Here is a 13,036-nt window from a genome sequence, read left to right on the forward strand (position 1 = left end):
TGACTTGCACATATGCATCCAGATGGCCTGCAGGAGCCAAGAAGTCTGGGGCAGCCAAAAACCCACAAAAGAAGTAAAACAGCCAGTTCCTGCCTTAACTGATTAACCAACATTCCACCATTCCACCATAGTGACTGGTCCCTGCCCTACCTTAACTGATCAATCGTCCTTGTGACATTCTTCTTCTGGACAATAAGTCTTATGATCTCCCCATTATGTATCTTGTGACCCCCTCCCCTGCTAACAATAGATAACCACCTTTTACTGTAATTTTCCGTTACCTACCCAAATCCTATAAAGCAACCCCTTCCCCATCTCCCTTCGCTGATTCTCTTTTTGGACTCAGCCCACTTGCACCCAAGTGAATAAACAGCCTTGTTGCTTACACAAAGCCTGTTGGTGGTAACTTCACACGGATGCATTTGACATTTGGTGCCGTGACTTGGATCGGGGGACCTCCCTTGGGAGATCAATCCCCTGTCCTCCCGTTCTTTGCTCCGTGAGGAAGATCTACCTACAACCTCGGGTCCTCAGACCAGCCCAAGGAACATCTCACCAATTTTAAATCGGGTAAGTGGCCTCTTTTTACTCTCTTCTTCAACCTCTCTCGCTATCCCTCAACCTCTTTCTCCTTTCAATTTCGGCACCACCCTTCAGTCTCTCCCTTCCCTTAATTTCGGTTCCTTTCCCTGTCTGGTAGAGACAGAGGAGACACGTTTTATCTGTAGACCCAAAACTCCGGCGCTGGTCACGGACTCGGGAAGACTGTCTTCCCTTGTGTTTAATCACTGCAGAGACGCCTGCCTGATTATTCACCCACATTTCAGAGGTGTTCAATCACTGCGGGGACGCCTGCCTTGATCTTCCACCTTGGTGGCAAGTACCACCTCCCCCCTCCATGTCTCTACCTCCTCCTTTCTCTAAACTTACCTTTTTACTATGGGCAACCTTCTGCCCTCCATTCCTTCTTCTTCCCCCCTTAGCCTGTGTTCTTGAAAACTTAAAACCTCTTCAACTCTTACCTGACCTAAAACCTAAGTGTCTTATTTTCTTCTCTAACACCACTTGGCCCCAATACAAACTTGATAATGGCTCTAAATGGCCAGAAAACAGCACTTTCGATTTCTCCATCCTACAAGATGTAGATAATTTTTGTCGTAAAATGGGCAAATGGTCTGAGGTGCCCTACCTACACCCAGGCATTTTTTACACTTTGTTCCTTCCCTAATCTCTGTTCCCAATGCAACTCGTCCCAAATCTTCCTTCTTTCCCTCCCACCTGTCCCTTCAGTCCCAACCCGAAGCACCAGTGAGTCTTTTCAATATTTCTTTTCTACCGACCCATCTGACTTCTACCCTCCTCCCTAGACTGCTCCTCGTCAGGTCGCTCCCCACCACGCTGAATCAGGCTCCAACTCTTCCTCAGCCTCCACTTCCCCACCCTACAGCCCTTCTATCATCTCCCCTCCCCACACCCAGTCCAGCTTACAATTTCGTTCCATGGCAAATACTCCCCCACCTGCCCAGTAATTTCCTCTTCGAGAAGTGGCTGGAACTGAGGGCATCGTCAGAGTGCATGTACCATTTTCTCTATCAGACCTTTCCCAAATTAATCAACACTTAGGCTCCTTCTTGTCAGACCCCACCAAATATATACATTAATTCCAGTATTTAACCCAGTCTTACAATTTAACCTGGAGTGACTTAAATGTCATCCTAATTTCTACCCTCTCCCCAGATGAATGGGAAAGAGTTTTTTCTCTAGCCCAGTCCCACAGAGACACCCACCGGCATCATGAGCCAGTCCTCCAGGAAGGCATTAGAGCGGTTCCCCGAGAAGATCCCCAGTGGCACTATCAGGCAGGTTCCTCAGGTATAGCTAGGTGAGATTACATGATTTCCTGCCTAGTTGAAGGGCTTAAAAAGGCAGCATACAAATCCGTTAATTATGACAAACTTAAAGAAACTACCCAAGGTAAAGATGAAAACCCAGCCCAGTTCATGGCCTGTTTGGTGGCTACCCTTAGATGCTTTACAGCCCTAGACCCTGAAGGGCCAGAAGGCTGTCTTATTCTTCATATGCATTTTATCACCCAGTCAGCTCCTGACATTAGAAAAAAGCTTCAGAAATTTGAATCTGGCCCTCAAACCCCACAACAGGAATTAATCAACCTCGCCTTCAATGTGTACAATAATAGAGAAGAGGCAGCCAAACAGAAACACATTTCTGAGTTACAATTACTTGCCTCTGCTGTGAGACAAAACCCAGCTGCACCTCCGGCACACAAGAACCTCAAAATGCCTAAGCTGCAGCAGTCAGGCTTTCCTACAGGACCTCCTCCCTCAGGATCTTGCTTCAAGTGCCAGAAATCTGGCCAGTGGGCCAAGGAATGCCTGCAGCCGAGGATTCCTCCCAAGCCATGTCCCATCTGTGCAGGGACCCACTGGAAATCAGACTGCCCAGCTCACCCGGCAGCCACTTCCAGAGCCCAGCCCCTAAAGCTCTGGCCGAAGGGTCTCTGACTGACTCCTTATCAGACCTGCTCAGCTTAGTGGCTGAAGACTGACGCTGCCCAATCACCTTGGAAGCCCCCTGGACCATCATGGACGCCAAGCTTCAGGTAACTCTCACGGTGGAGGGTAAGTCTGTCCCCTTTTTAACTGATACGGGGGCTACCCACTCCACATTACCTTATTTTCAAGGACCTGTTTCCCTTGCCCACATAACCATTGTGGGTATTGACAGCCAGGCTTCTAAACCTCTTAAAACTCCCCAACTTTGGTGCCAACTTGGAAAACATTCTTTTATGCACTCCTTTTTAGTTATCCCCACCTGCCCAGTTCCCTTATTAGGTTGAGATATTTTAACAAAATTATCCACCACCCTGACTATTTCTGGACAACGGCCACATCTCATTGCCACCCTTCTTCCCAACCCATAGCCTCCTTCACGTCTTCCTCTTGTATCCCCCGACCTTAACCCACAAGTATGGGATACCTCTACTCCCTCCCTAGCAACCGATCACACACCCATTACTATCCCATTAAAACCTAATCACCCTTACCCCCCTCAGCGCTAGTATCCCATCCCACAACAGGCTTTAAAGGGACTAAAGCCTATTATCTCTCGTCTGCTACAGTATGGGCTTCTAAAGCCTCCAAACTCTCCTTACAATTCCCCCATTTTACCTGTCCAAAAACCAGACAAGTCTTACAGGTTAGTTCAGGATCTGCACCTTATCAACCAAATTGTTTTGCCTGTCCGCTCTGTGGTGCCCAACCCATACACTCTTTTGTCCTCAATACCTTCCTCCACAACTCACTATTCCATTCTTGATCTTAAAGATGCTTTTTTTACTATTCCCCTGCACCCCTCGTCCCAGCCTCTCTTTGCTTTTACCTGGATTGACCCTGACACCCATCAGTCCCAGCAACTTACCTGGGCTATACTGCCACGAGGCTTCAGGGACAGCCCTCATTCCTTCAGCCAAGGTCTTTCTCATGATTTACTTTCTTCCCACCCCTCTGCTTCTCACCTTATTCAATATATTGATGACCTTCTACTTTGTAGCCCCTCCTTTAAATCTTCTCAACAAGACACCCTTCTGCTCCTTCAACATTTATTCTCGAAACCATTATATAAACTCACAAAGGGAAACCTAGCAAACCCCATAGATCCTAAATCCTTTCCCCACTCCTCTTTCCGTTCCTTGAAAACAGCTCTAGAAACTGCTACCACACTAGCTCTCTCTGACTAATCCCAACCCTTTTCATTACACACAGCAGAAGTACAGGGCTGTGTGGTCGGAATTCTTACACAAGGACCGGGACCACGCCCTGTAGCCTTTTTGTCTGAACAACTTGACCTTACTGTTTTAGGCTGGCCTTCATGTTTGCATGCAGCAGCTGCCACCGCTCTAATACTTTTAGAGGCCCTTAAAATCACAAACTATGCTCAACTCACTCTCTACAGTTCTCATAACTTTCAAAATCTATTTTCTTCCTCAAACCTGATGCATATACTTTCTGCCCCCCCGACCCCGCCCCGGCTCCTTCAGCTATACTCATTCTTTGTTGAGTCTCCCACAATTACCATTGTTCCTGGCCCAGACTTCAATCCGGCCTCCCACATTATTCCTGATACCACACCTGACCCCCATGACTGTATCTCTCTGATCTACCTGGCATTTCAACTTCTGTCACAACCTTCTATAGTCTTTCTAATGACTTTCCTGCTAGCATTACAGATATATCACAAACTTTATCAGTCCTTCGGGCCCAGGTCGGTTCCTTAGCTGCAGTTGTCCTCCAAAATCACCAAGGCCTTGACCTACTCACTGATGAAAAAGGAGAACTCTGCATATTTTTAAATGAAGAATGTTGTTTTTATCTAAATCAATCCAGCCTGGTATATGACAACATAAAAAAGCTTAAAGATAGGGCCCCAAAACTTGCCAGCCAGGCAAATAATTATGCTGGACCTACCTGGGCACTTTCTAACTGGGTGTCTTGGCTCCTCCCTATTCTTAGTCCCCTGGTACCTGTTTTTCTCCTTCTCTTATTTGAGCCTTTTGTCTTTCGTTTAGTCTCTCAATTCATACAAAACCGCATCCAGGCCATCACCAATCATTCCAAACGGCAGTTGCTGCTTCTAACAACCCCATGGTACTATCCTGTGCCCCAAAATCTCCCCACAGCCTAAACTTCTATTCCTTGTCCTATTATACTCCTTCTCACCTTTAGGACTAAGCCAGTGATGAACTCCTGGCAACATCCAGACAAGACCAAGCTTCTATGCAACACCCCCTCCAAACGGCTGTCCAAACATACTTCCAGGCCTGCTTCACCCGTTCCTCTAAACCATAATCTCTGAGGACCTGCTGTCTATAAAAACAACTTCCTTCAGGCCTCGTCTTCCAAAATCAAAGACCCCACCCCCAAAATCAAAGACCTCTGAATTAAAAATCTAAAATGCCTGGGGTGGCAACTGTCAAATCCTTGCCCATGGGGTCCTCAGGCCTACTCATATAGAAATGACCAGCAATATGCATATACAGGACCAGTTCCACATATCTGGCACTCAGGTCAACATCCAGGACAACACATGGTCTGTCGTTGGTTATTAGAAGGCCTAGGACATTTCTCTCTTTGCCAGCCCCAACTTATTCCAGGAGACAGGGACTATTGTACTTATTATCTTTCCTGTATAGGGTCTGCAATAAGGACTGTTGAACTCCTCCATTCAAAACACCACTCGCACCTTTGGGAAAAAGGTAACATAATAGACTTTTGGCTCAATGCCAGGGGATCCTATTCATATGATCGAAAATGGGGACAAAAGGCCTTGGTATATAAAACATTATTCCTACCTTGGCCTAAAAACTCACTGCCACCTACCTTAAAGCTATTATGCTTAATTGCTATTTTTAGATAATTTATTCTATTAGGAGAATTCCAAGCTCAAAAATATACTAACTGGTGCCTTGTTAGCCACACAAAATTGTACCCGAAAACTTTCTAGACCAACTCACTATAAAATTAAATTTTCTTTAGGTGTCCATGCCGCCCCTAAGTCATGCCTGAAGTAGCCCTGAGAAACATCACCTCTGCCCCAATAATCCCCAGTAAAAACTTATATTTTCTTTATCTTTTCTTATAACTTTATATTTTATAAATAAAAAGACAGGAATGTCAGGCCTCTGAGCCAAAGCTCAGCCATTGTAACCCCTGTGACTTGCACATATGTGTCCAGATGGCCTGCAGGAGCCAAGTGAAGTCTGGGGCAGCTGAAAAACCACAAAAGAAGTAAAACAGCCAGTTCCTGCCTTAACAGATTAACCAACATTCCACCATTCCACCATTGTGACTGGTCCCTGCCCTACCTTAACGGATCGATCGACCTTGCGACATTCTTCTTCTGGCCAATGAGTCTTATGATCTCCCTACCATGTATCTTGTGACCCCCCCTCCCCTGCTAACAATAGATAACCACCTTTTAGTGTAATTTTCCATTACCTACCCAAATCCTGTAGGGCAACCCCTTCCCCATCTCCCTTCGCTGACTCTCTTTTCAGACTCAGCCCACTTGCACTCAAGTGAATAAACAGCCTTGTTGCTCACACAAAGCCTGTTGGTGGCCTCTTCACACAGATGTGCATGACATCTGCTCACCCACCTCTAAAACTGCAGATTGAACAGTTCCCTTTGGAAAGCCCTTCCTGATGTTGAGCTAAAATGTCTTCCTGTCATGTCCATTCATTAGTAGAATAAACATTTTATCCAAACCAGGCTGATTAAACCAGAGGTTTATGCAAAGGTATATGCAACAAAGATAGTGATTTCCTGAGTGGAAGAATTAAATACCAGCTAAGAGTGATTACATAAAGCATGGACCTTTTATCTCTATAGAAAAAAACACTACCTGACAATATTTCAAGTTAGAATTTTGCTTTTCTTTTTCTCAAGTCAGGGTCTCATTCTGTCACACAGACTGGAGTGCAGTGGTGCGATCATGCTGGCTAATTTTTAAATTTTTTCTAGAGACAAGGTCTTGCTATGTTGCCCAGGTTGGTCTGGAGCTCCTGGGCTCAAGAGATCCTCCTGCCTTGGCCTCCCAAAGTGCTGGGATTACAGGCGTGAGGCACCTCGCCCAGCCCAAATTAGGATTTTTCTGGAGTGTATATTAGAACTTTCCTGAAAGGCAGCAAATGTTTCAAAAGTTCACACCCTTTAACTCAATAATTACACATCTAGGAATCTTATTCTCTGAAAATAGTATAGCATGGAAAACGTTTTTTGCACAAATTTTTGTTTTTTTAACCACAATGTTTCTTTTAAAATGTTATCAAAAGAATAAAAACAACCAAAAATGTTCCTCAGAAGCAATATGTAAATTCTGAATACCAGAAAAACTACTAGGCAAGCATCTAAAATGAAGTTTACAGATTTTCTTAAAACATGATGAAATACTTGTGTATTCAATGGATATTCCAAGGCTCAGCTTCTATAAAAAAAAATCTAACTCTGAGTAAGGGGATCCATAACAGAAGCCTAGCCCTCTGCTCCTCAACACATAACCCCCACAATCTTCTGGGCCTGTTTTTTGTTTGTCTGTTTTTTTATGAGACAGAGGTTCACTCTGTTGCCCAGGTTGGAGTGCAGTGGCGCGATGTCGGCTAACTGCAACTTCCGCCTCCCTGGTTCAAGCAATTCTCCTGCCTCAGCCTCCCCAGTTGCTGGGATTACAGGTGCGTGCCACCATATCCTGCTAATTTTTGTATTTTTAGTAAAGATGGGGTTTCGCCCTGTTGGCCAGGCTGGTCTCGAACTCCTGACCTCAAGTGATCTACCCACCTCAGCTTCCCAAAGTGCTGGGATTACAGGCGTGAGCTACTGCAACTGGCCCTTTTTTGTTTTGTTTTGTGGGGTTTTTTTTTTTTTTTTTTTTTTTTGAGACGGAGTCTCACCCTGTCACCCAGGCTGGAGTCCAGTGGCACGATATTGGCTCACTGCAAGCTCTGCCTCGGGTTCACGCCAATCTCCCGCCTCAGCCTTCCGAGTAGCTGGGACTACAGGCACCCGCCACCACATCCAGCTAATTTTGTTTTTGTATTTTTAGTAGAGATGAGATTTCACCGTGTTGGCCAGGATGGTCTCGATCTCCTGACCTCATGATCTGCCCACCTTGGCCTCCCAAAGTGTTGGGATTACAGGCGTGAGCCACCGCACCCGGCTGTTTGTTTTTTTTTGAGACGGAGTTTCGCTCTTGTTGCCTATGCTGGAGTGCAATGGTGCGATCTCGGCTCACCACAATCTCTACCTCCTGGGTTCAAGCGATTCTCCTGCCTCAGCCTCCCGAGTAGCTGGGATTACAGGCATGCGCCACCACGCCTGGGTACTTTTGTATTTTAGTAGAGATGGGGTTTCTCCATGTTGGTCAGGCTGGTCTCAAACTCCTGAACTCAAGTGATCCACCTGCCTCGGCCTCCCAAAGTGCTGGGATTACAGGTGTGAGCCACCACGCTCAGCCCAGATCTATGATGTGCAAATATTTTCTTCCATTCTGTAAGCTGCGTTTTCACTCTGCTTCCTTTGATGTACAGGAGTTTTAAAGTTTGATGTATTCCTGGCTGGGCGCGGTGGCTCACACTCCTAGCACTTTGGGAGGCTGAGGCAGGCGGATTGCCTGAGCTCAGGAGGTTGGGACCAGCCTGGGCAACATGGTGAAACACCGTCTCTACTAAAATACAAAAAATTAGCCGGGTGTGGTGGCAGGCACCTGTAGTCCCAGCTACTCAGGAGGCTGAGGCAGGAGAATCACTTGAACCCAGGAGGCGGAGGTTGCAGTGAGCCGAGATCATGCCACTGCCCTCCAACCTGGGTGACAGAGCAAGACTCCATCTCCAAAAAAAAAAAAAAAAAGTTTGATGTAGTCCCATTTGTCTAGTGTTGCTTTTGTTACCTATATTTTTGGTGTCATATCCAAGAAATCATTGCAAAATCCAGTGTTCTGAAGCTATGTTTTCTTTTCCTTTTTTTTTTTTTTTTTGAGACAGGGTCTCACTGTTGCCCAGGCTGGAGTACAATGGAACAATCTTGGCTGACTACAACATCCGCCTCCCGGGTTCAAGTGATTCTCCCACCTCAGCTTCGCAAGTAGTTGCGATTATAGGTGTGAGACATCACACCAGTTAATTTTTTTGTATTTTTAGTAGAGACAGGGTTTCGCCATGTTGGCCAGGCTGGTCTCAAACTCCTGGCCTCAAGTGATCCACCTGCCTTGGCCCCCCAAAATGCTGGGATTACAGGCATGAGCCGCCACGCCTGGCCTGAAGTTATATTTTCTTCTAGGAGTTTTAGATCTTATAGTTAGGCCTTTAATCCATTTTGAGTTGGTTTTTTTTTTTTTTTTTGAGACGGAGTCTTACTCTGTCACGCAGGCTGGAGTGCAGTGACGCAATCTTGGTTCAACCTCCCTCAGTTCAATCTCGGTTCCACCTCCCGGGTTCAAGCAATTCTCCTGCCTCAGCCTCCCAAGTAGCTGAGATTACAGGTGCCTGCCACCATGCCTGGTTAATTTTTGAATTTTTAATAGAGACAGGGTTTCACCATATTGGCCAGGCTGATCACGAACTCCTGACCTCAGGTGATGCACCCACCTTGGCCTCCTAAAGTGCTGGGATTACAGGTGTGAGCCACCAGGCCTGACCATTTTAATTTTTGTACGTGGTATAAGGTAAGGTTCCAACTTCATCTTTTGCATGTGGATATTCAGTTTTCCCAACACAGACTATCCTTTCCCCCGTGTATAGTCTTGGCACTCTTGATGAAGATCACTTGGCCATATACACAATGGTTTATTTCTAGGCTCTCTATTCTGTACTATTGGGTCTATCTATGTGTGTATGCCAGTACCATATCATCTTTTTTTTTTTTTTTGAGATGGAGTCTTGCTCTGTTGCCCAGGCTGGAGTGCAGTGGCACAATCTCGGCTCACTGCAACCTCCACCTCCCGGGTTCAAGCAGTTTTCCTGCCTCAGCCTCCCAAGTAGCTGGGACTACAGGTGCATGCCATCGTACCCGGCTAATTTTTTTGTATTTTTAATAGAGGTGGGGTTTCACCGTGTTAGTGAGGATGGTCTTGATCTCCTGACCTGGTGATTTGCTGAGTCTGTCCCGCAGACTCTGGCTGAGCAATGGATGAAAGAAGTACACTGACACAGGTATTTTGCCTGACAGCGCAGCTAGGGTACCGCATGGCTCAGCACCACTGATGAGAGAGTTCAGCAGCCACCAACAGAGTGCAGTCCCAATAAGCTGGCCCTGCTCGCATTTATTTAGTACATATTTAATGACAAAGGGTTGGAGCAAACACAATTTGTGGGTAATAAACATTGTTGACCCCCCAGGTAGAGAGCAGTCCTGTGCTGGAATGATCAAAGGTTGGTTTCCGGAGACAGAAGTAAACAAATTTATCTAGATAAGTTTCTTTACATTTCCTTGTTATCTGCTCTTTGCTCTCAGGCTCCAGATAAGAAAATTTGACTGCCTTCAGCCATAATTCCCTTCCGAAGCTTTTGGAAAACCTCCCGGCCTTACAAGAAGGTTTGCATCTTTCCCTATAACTTTTTCTTACAACTTTTCCCACCACCCTGACCGAACTCCTACAGTGATCCCCCCACCTCAGCCTCCCAAAGTGCTGAGATTACAGGCATGAGTCACCACACCCAGCCCCCTTTTTTTTTTTTTTTTTTTTTTTTTTGACTCAGTCTTACTCTTTGGTGCAGGCTGGAGTCCAGTGGCATGATCATGGCTCACTGCAGCCCCAACTTCCCGGGCTCAAGAGATCCTCCCACCTCAGCCTCCTAAGTAGCTGGGGCTACAGGCCTACACCACCCCAGCTGCCTAATTTTTTTTTTTTTTTGAGACAGAGTCTCGCTTTGTCACCCAGGAAGGAGTGCAGTGGCACAATCTCGGCTCACTGCAAGCTCTGCCTCCCAAGTTCACACCATTCTCCTGCCTCAGCCTCCCAAACTGCTGGGATTACAGGTGTGAGCCACCATGTCCAGCCTTCAGCTGGCTAATTTTTTAAATTTTTTGTAGAGATGGAACCTCTCTATGTTGTCCAGAATGGTCTTGAGCTCCTGGGCTCAAGCGATCCTTCCACCTCGGCCTCCCAAAGCATTGGGATTACAGGTGTGAGCCACTGTGCTAGCCTTATATATACACTCTGATGCTAATCTTTTGTTAAATATATGGCAGATATCTTTTCCAACTATTCTGCTTGCCTTTGAATGTTATTTATGGAGTCTGGGGTGGTTGTCATAAAGTGTAAACTATTGGTTTAGTAAAATGTAGCAATCTTCTTTGTTGTCTATGTTTTTAATATTATTAAGAAGCCTTGTTTTTTCTAAGATCATAAAGATATGCTCAGATATTTTCTTCCCAAGTTTTAGCTTTGCATGTTTAATCCATTCAAATTTTTGTTTTTGTGTTGAGTGTGAGGAATATTACACATGAAAACTGGCCCAGCATCATTTATTATTAAAGTCCATCTTTTCCCTACTAGTATTTAATGCCTCCTTTAATACACATCACGTTCTCACAAATGCCATGGTCTATTTCTGAAATCTATTTTGTTCCACAGTTCTCTTTACCAATTACTATACCCATATCATACAATCTAATAACCATAGTGTTGAATTGTTCTTTAATATCTGATAGGGTGTATCATCTACTTTTTTTCAAAGCTAATACATGTTAGCAATTATTATTGTTACTATTTGTACACCTTTAGACTTCCTTATGATTTTAAAATCACCTTGTCAAGTTATTTGAAAAATCTCATTGGCGTATTGGTTAGAATTTCATTAAATTTATAGACTCCTATGGAAAGAAAATGCTGAGTCTTCTGATCTATGAACATGGTATATATTTATGCATTTATTCAAATTTCCTTTTATATCCCTCAATAAACCATTAGCATTTTCTCTACAAAATTCCTGAACATTTTAACTAGTATGTCTCCAGGTATTTATAGTTTTTGTTACTGTTGCAAATATCTTTATATTCTATTACCTTTTCTAATTGGTTAATTAGAATGCTGCTCTTATAGTCAGCAATTTTGCTACACTTTCCTATTAGTTCCAATAGTTTTCCACTTGATTCTGTTGGGTTTCCCCATATCCTTGGCAACCTTTGCCTGTTGTCTGTTGCCATTGCCAAACTTTAATTTTTGCCAGTCTTCTAGTAGAAATGTTTTTTCACTACAGTTTTGCTTTTCCTTTATTATTAGCGAAGCTGAATATATTTTCATATTTATTGATTCTTCTATAGTTTCCTCTTCCATGAATGAATTGGTTGTTCATCTTTTACCCATTTTTAAAAAATGTTTTAATTTTTTTGTAGAGATGGGATTTCACCATGTTGCCTCGGCTGGTCTCGAACTCCTGGGCTCAAGCAATTCAACCGCCTCAGTCTCCCAAAGTGCTGGAATTACAGGCATCAGCCACCACGCCCAGCCAATCTTTTTCTTTATGGTTTATAGTGTGTCTTTAAAAATTCTTTCTGGCTGGGCCTGGTGGCTCACGCTTGTAACCCCAGCACTTTGGGAGGACAAGGCAGGTGGATCACTTCAGGTCAGGAGTTCGAAACCAACCTGGCCAACATGGTGAAACTCTGTCTCTACTAAAAATACAAAAATTAGCTGGGCGTGGGGACTTGTGTCGGTAATCCCAGCAACTTGGGAGGCTGAGGCAGAAGAATTGCTTGAACCTGGGAGGTGGAAGTTGCAGTGAGCTGAGATCGCGCCACTGCACTCCAGGCTGGCCGACAGAGTGAGACTCTGTCTCAAACAAAAAATGGCAAAGAATATCAACACAGTTCTCAGAAGAGAAAACACAAATGGCTACGCTGAGCACAGTGGCTCATACCTGTAATCCCAGCACTTTGGAAGGTGAGGTGAAAGGATCGCTTGAGTCCAGGAGTTCAAGACCAACCTCAGCAATCTAGTAAACCATTTCTATTTAAAAAATAATGAAAATAGGGTCAGGTGTGGTAGCTCATGCCTGTAATCCCAGCACTTTGGGAGGCCAAGGCAGGTGGATCACTGGAGGTCAGGAGTTCAAGACCAGCCTAGGCAACATAGTGAAACCCTGTCCCTGTTAAAAATACAAAAATGAGCCGGGCGTGATGGTGCACGCCTATAGTTCCAGCTACTCAGGTGGCTACGGCAGGAGAATCTTTTGAATCTGGGAGGTGGAGGTTGCAGTGTGCCGAGATCGTGCCACTGCACTCCAGCCTGGGCGAGGAGCAAGACTCTGTCTCAATCAATCAATCAATCAATCAATAAAATACAAATGGCTCTTAAACATATAAGAAGTTTCTAACCTCTCTCATAAGAGAAATACAAATGAAGATAACAGATGTCACTGGCAAAGCTTGATGACACAGTAAATTGGCAAATGTGTGAATAGGCATCCTTATACACTGCCTGTGAAACAAACTGATGCAACTTCTATCACCAATTTGGCAACATC

This window comes from Pongo pygmaeus, chromosome 9, assembly GCF_028885625.2.
Source record: "Pongo pygmaeus isolate AG05252 chromosome 9, NHGRI_mPonPyg2-v2.0_pri, whole genome shotgun sequence".
In the NCBI taxonomy this organism is placed as follows: Eukaryota; Metazoa; Chordata; class Mammalia; order Primates; family Hominidae; genus Pongo; species Pongo pygmaeus.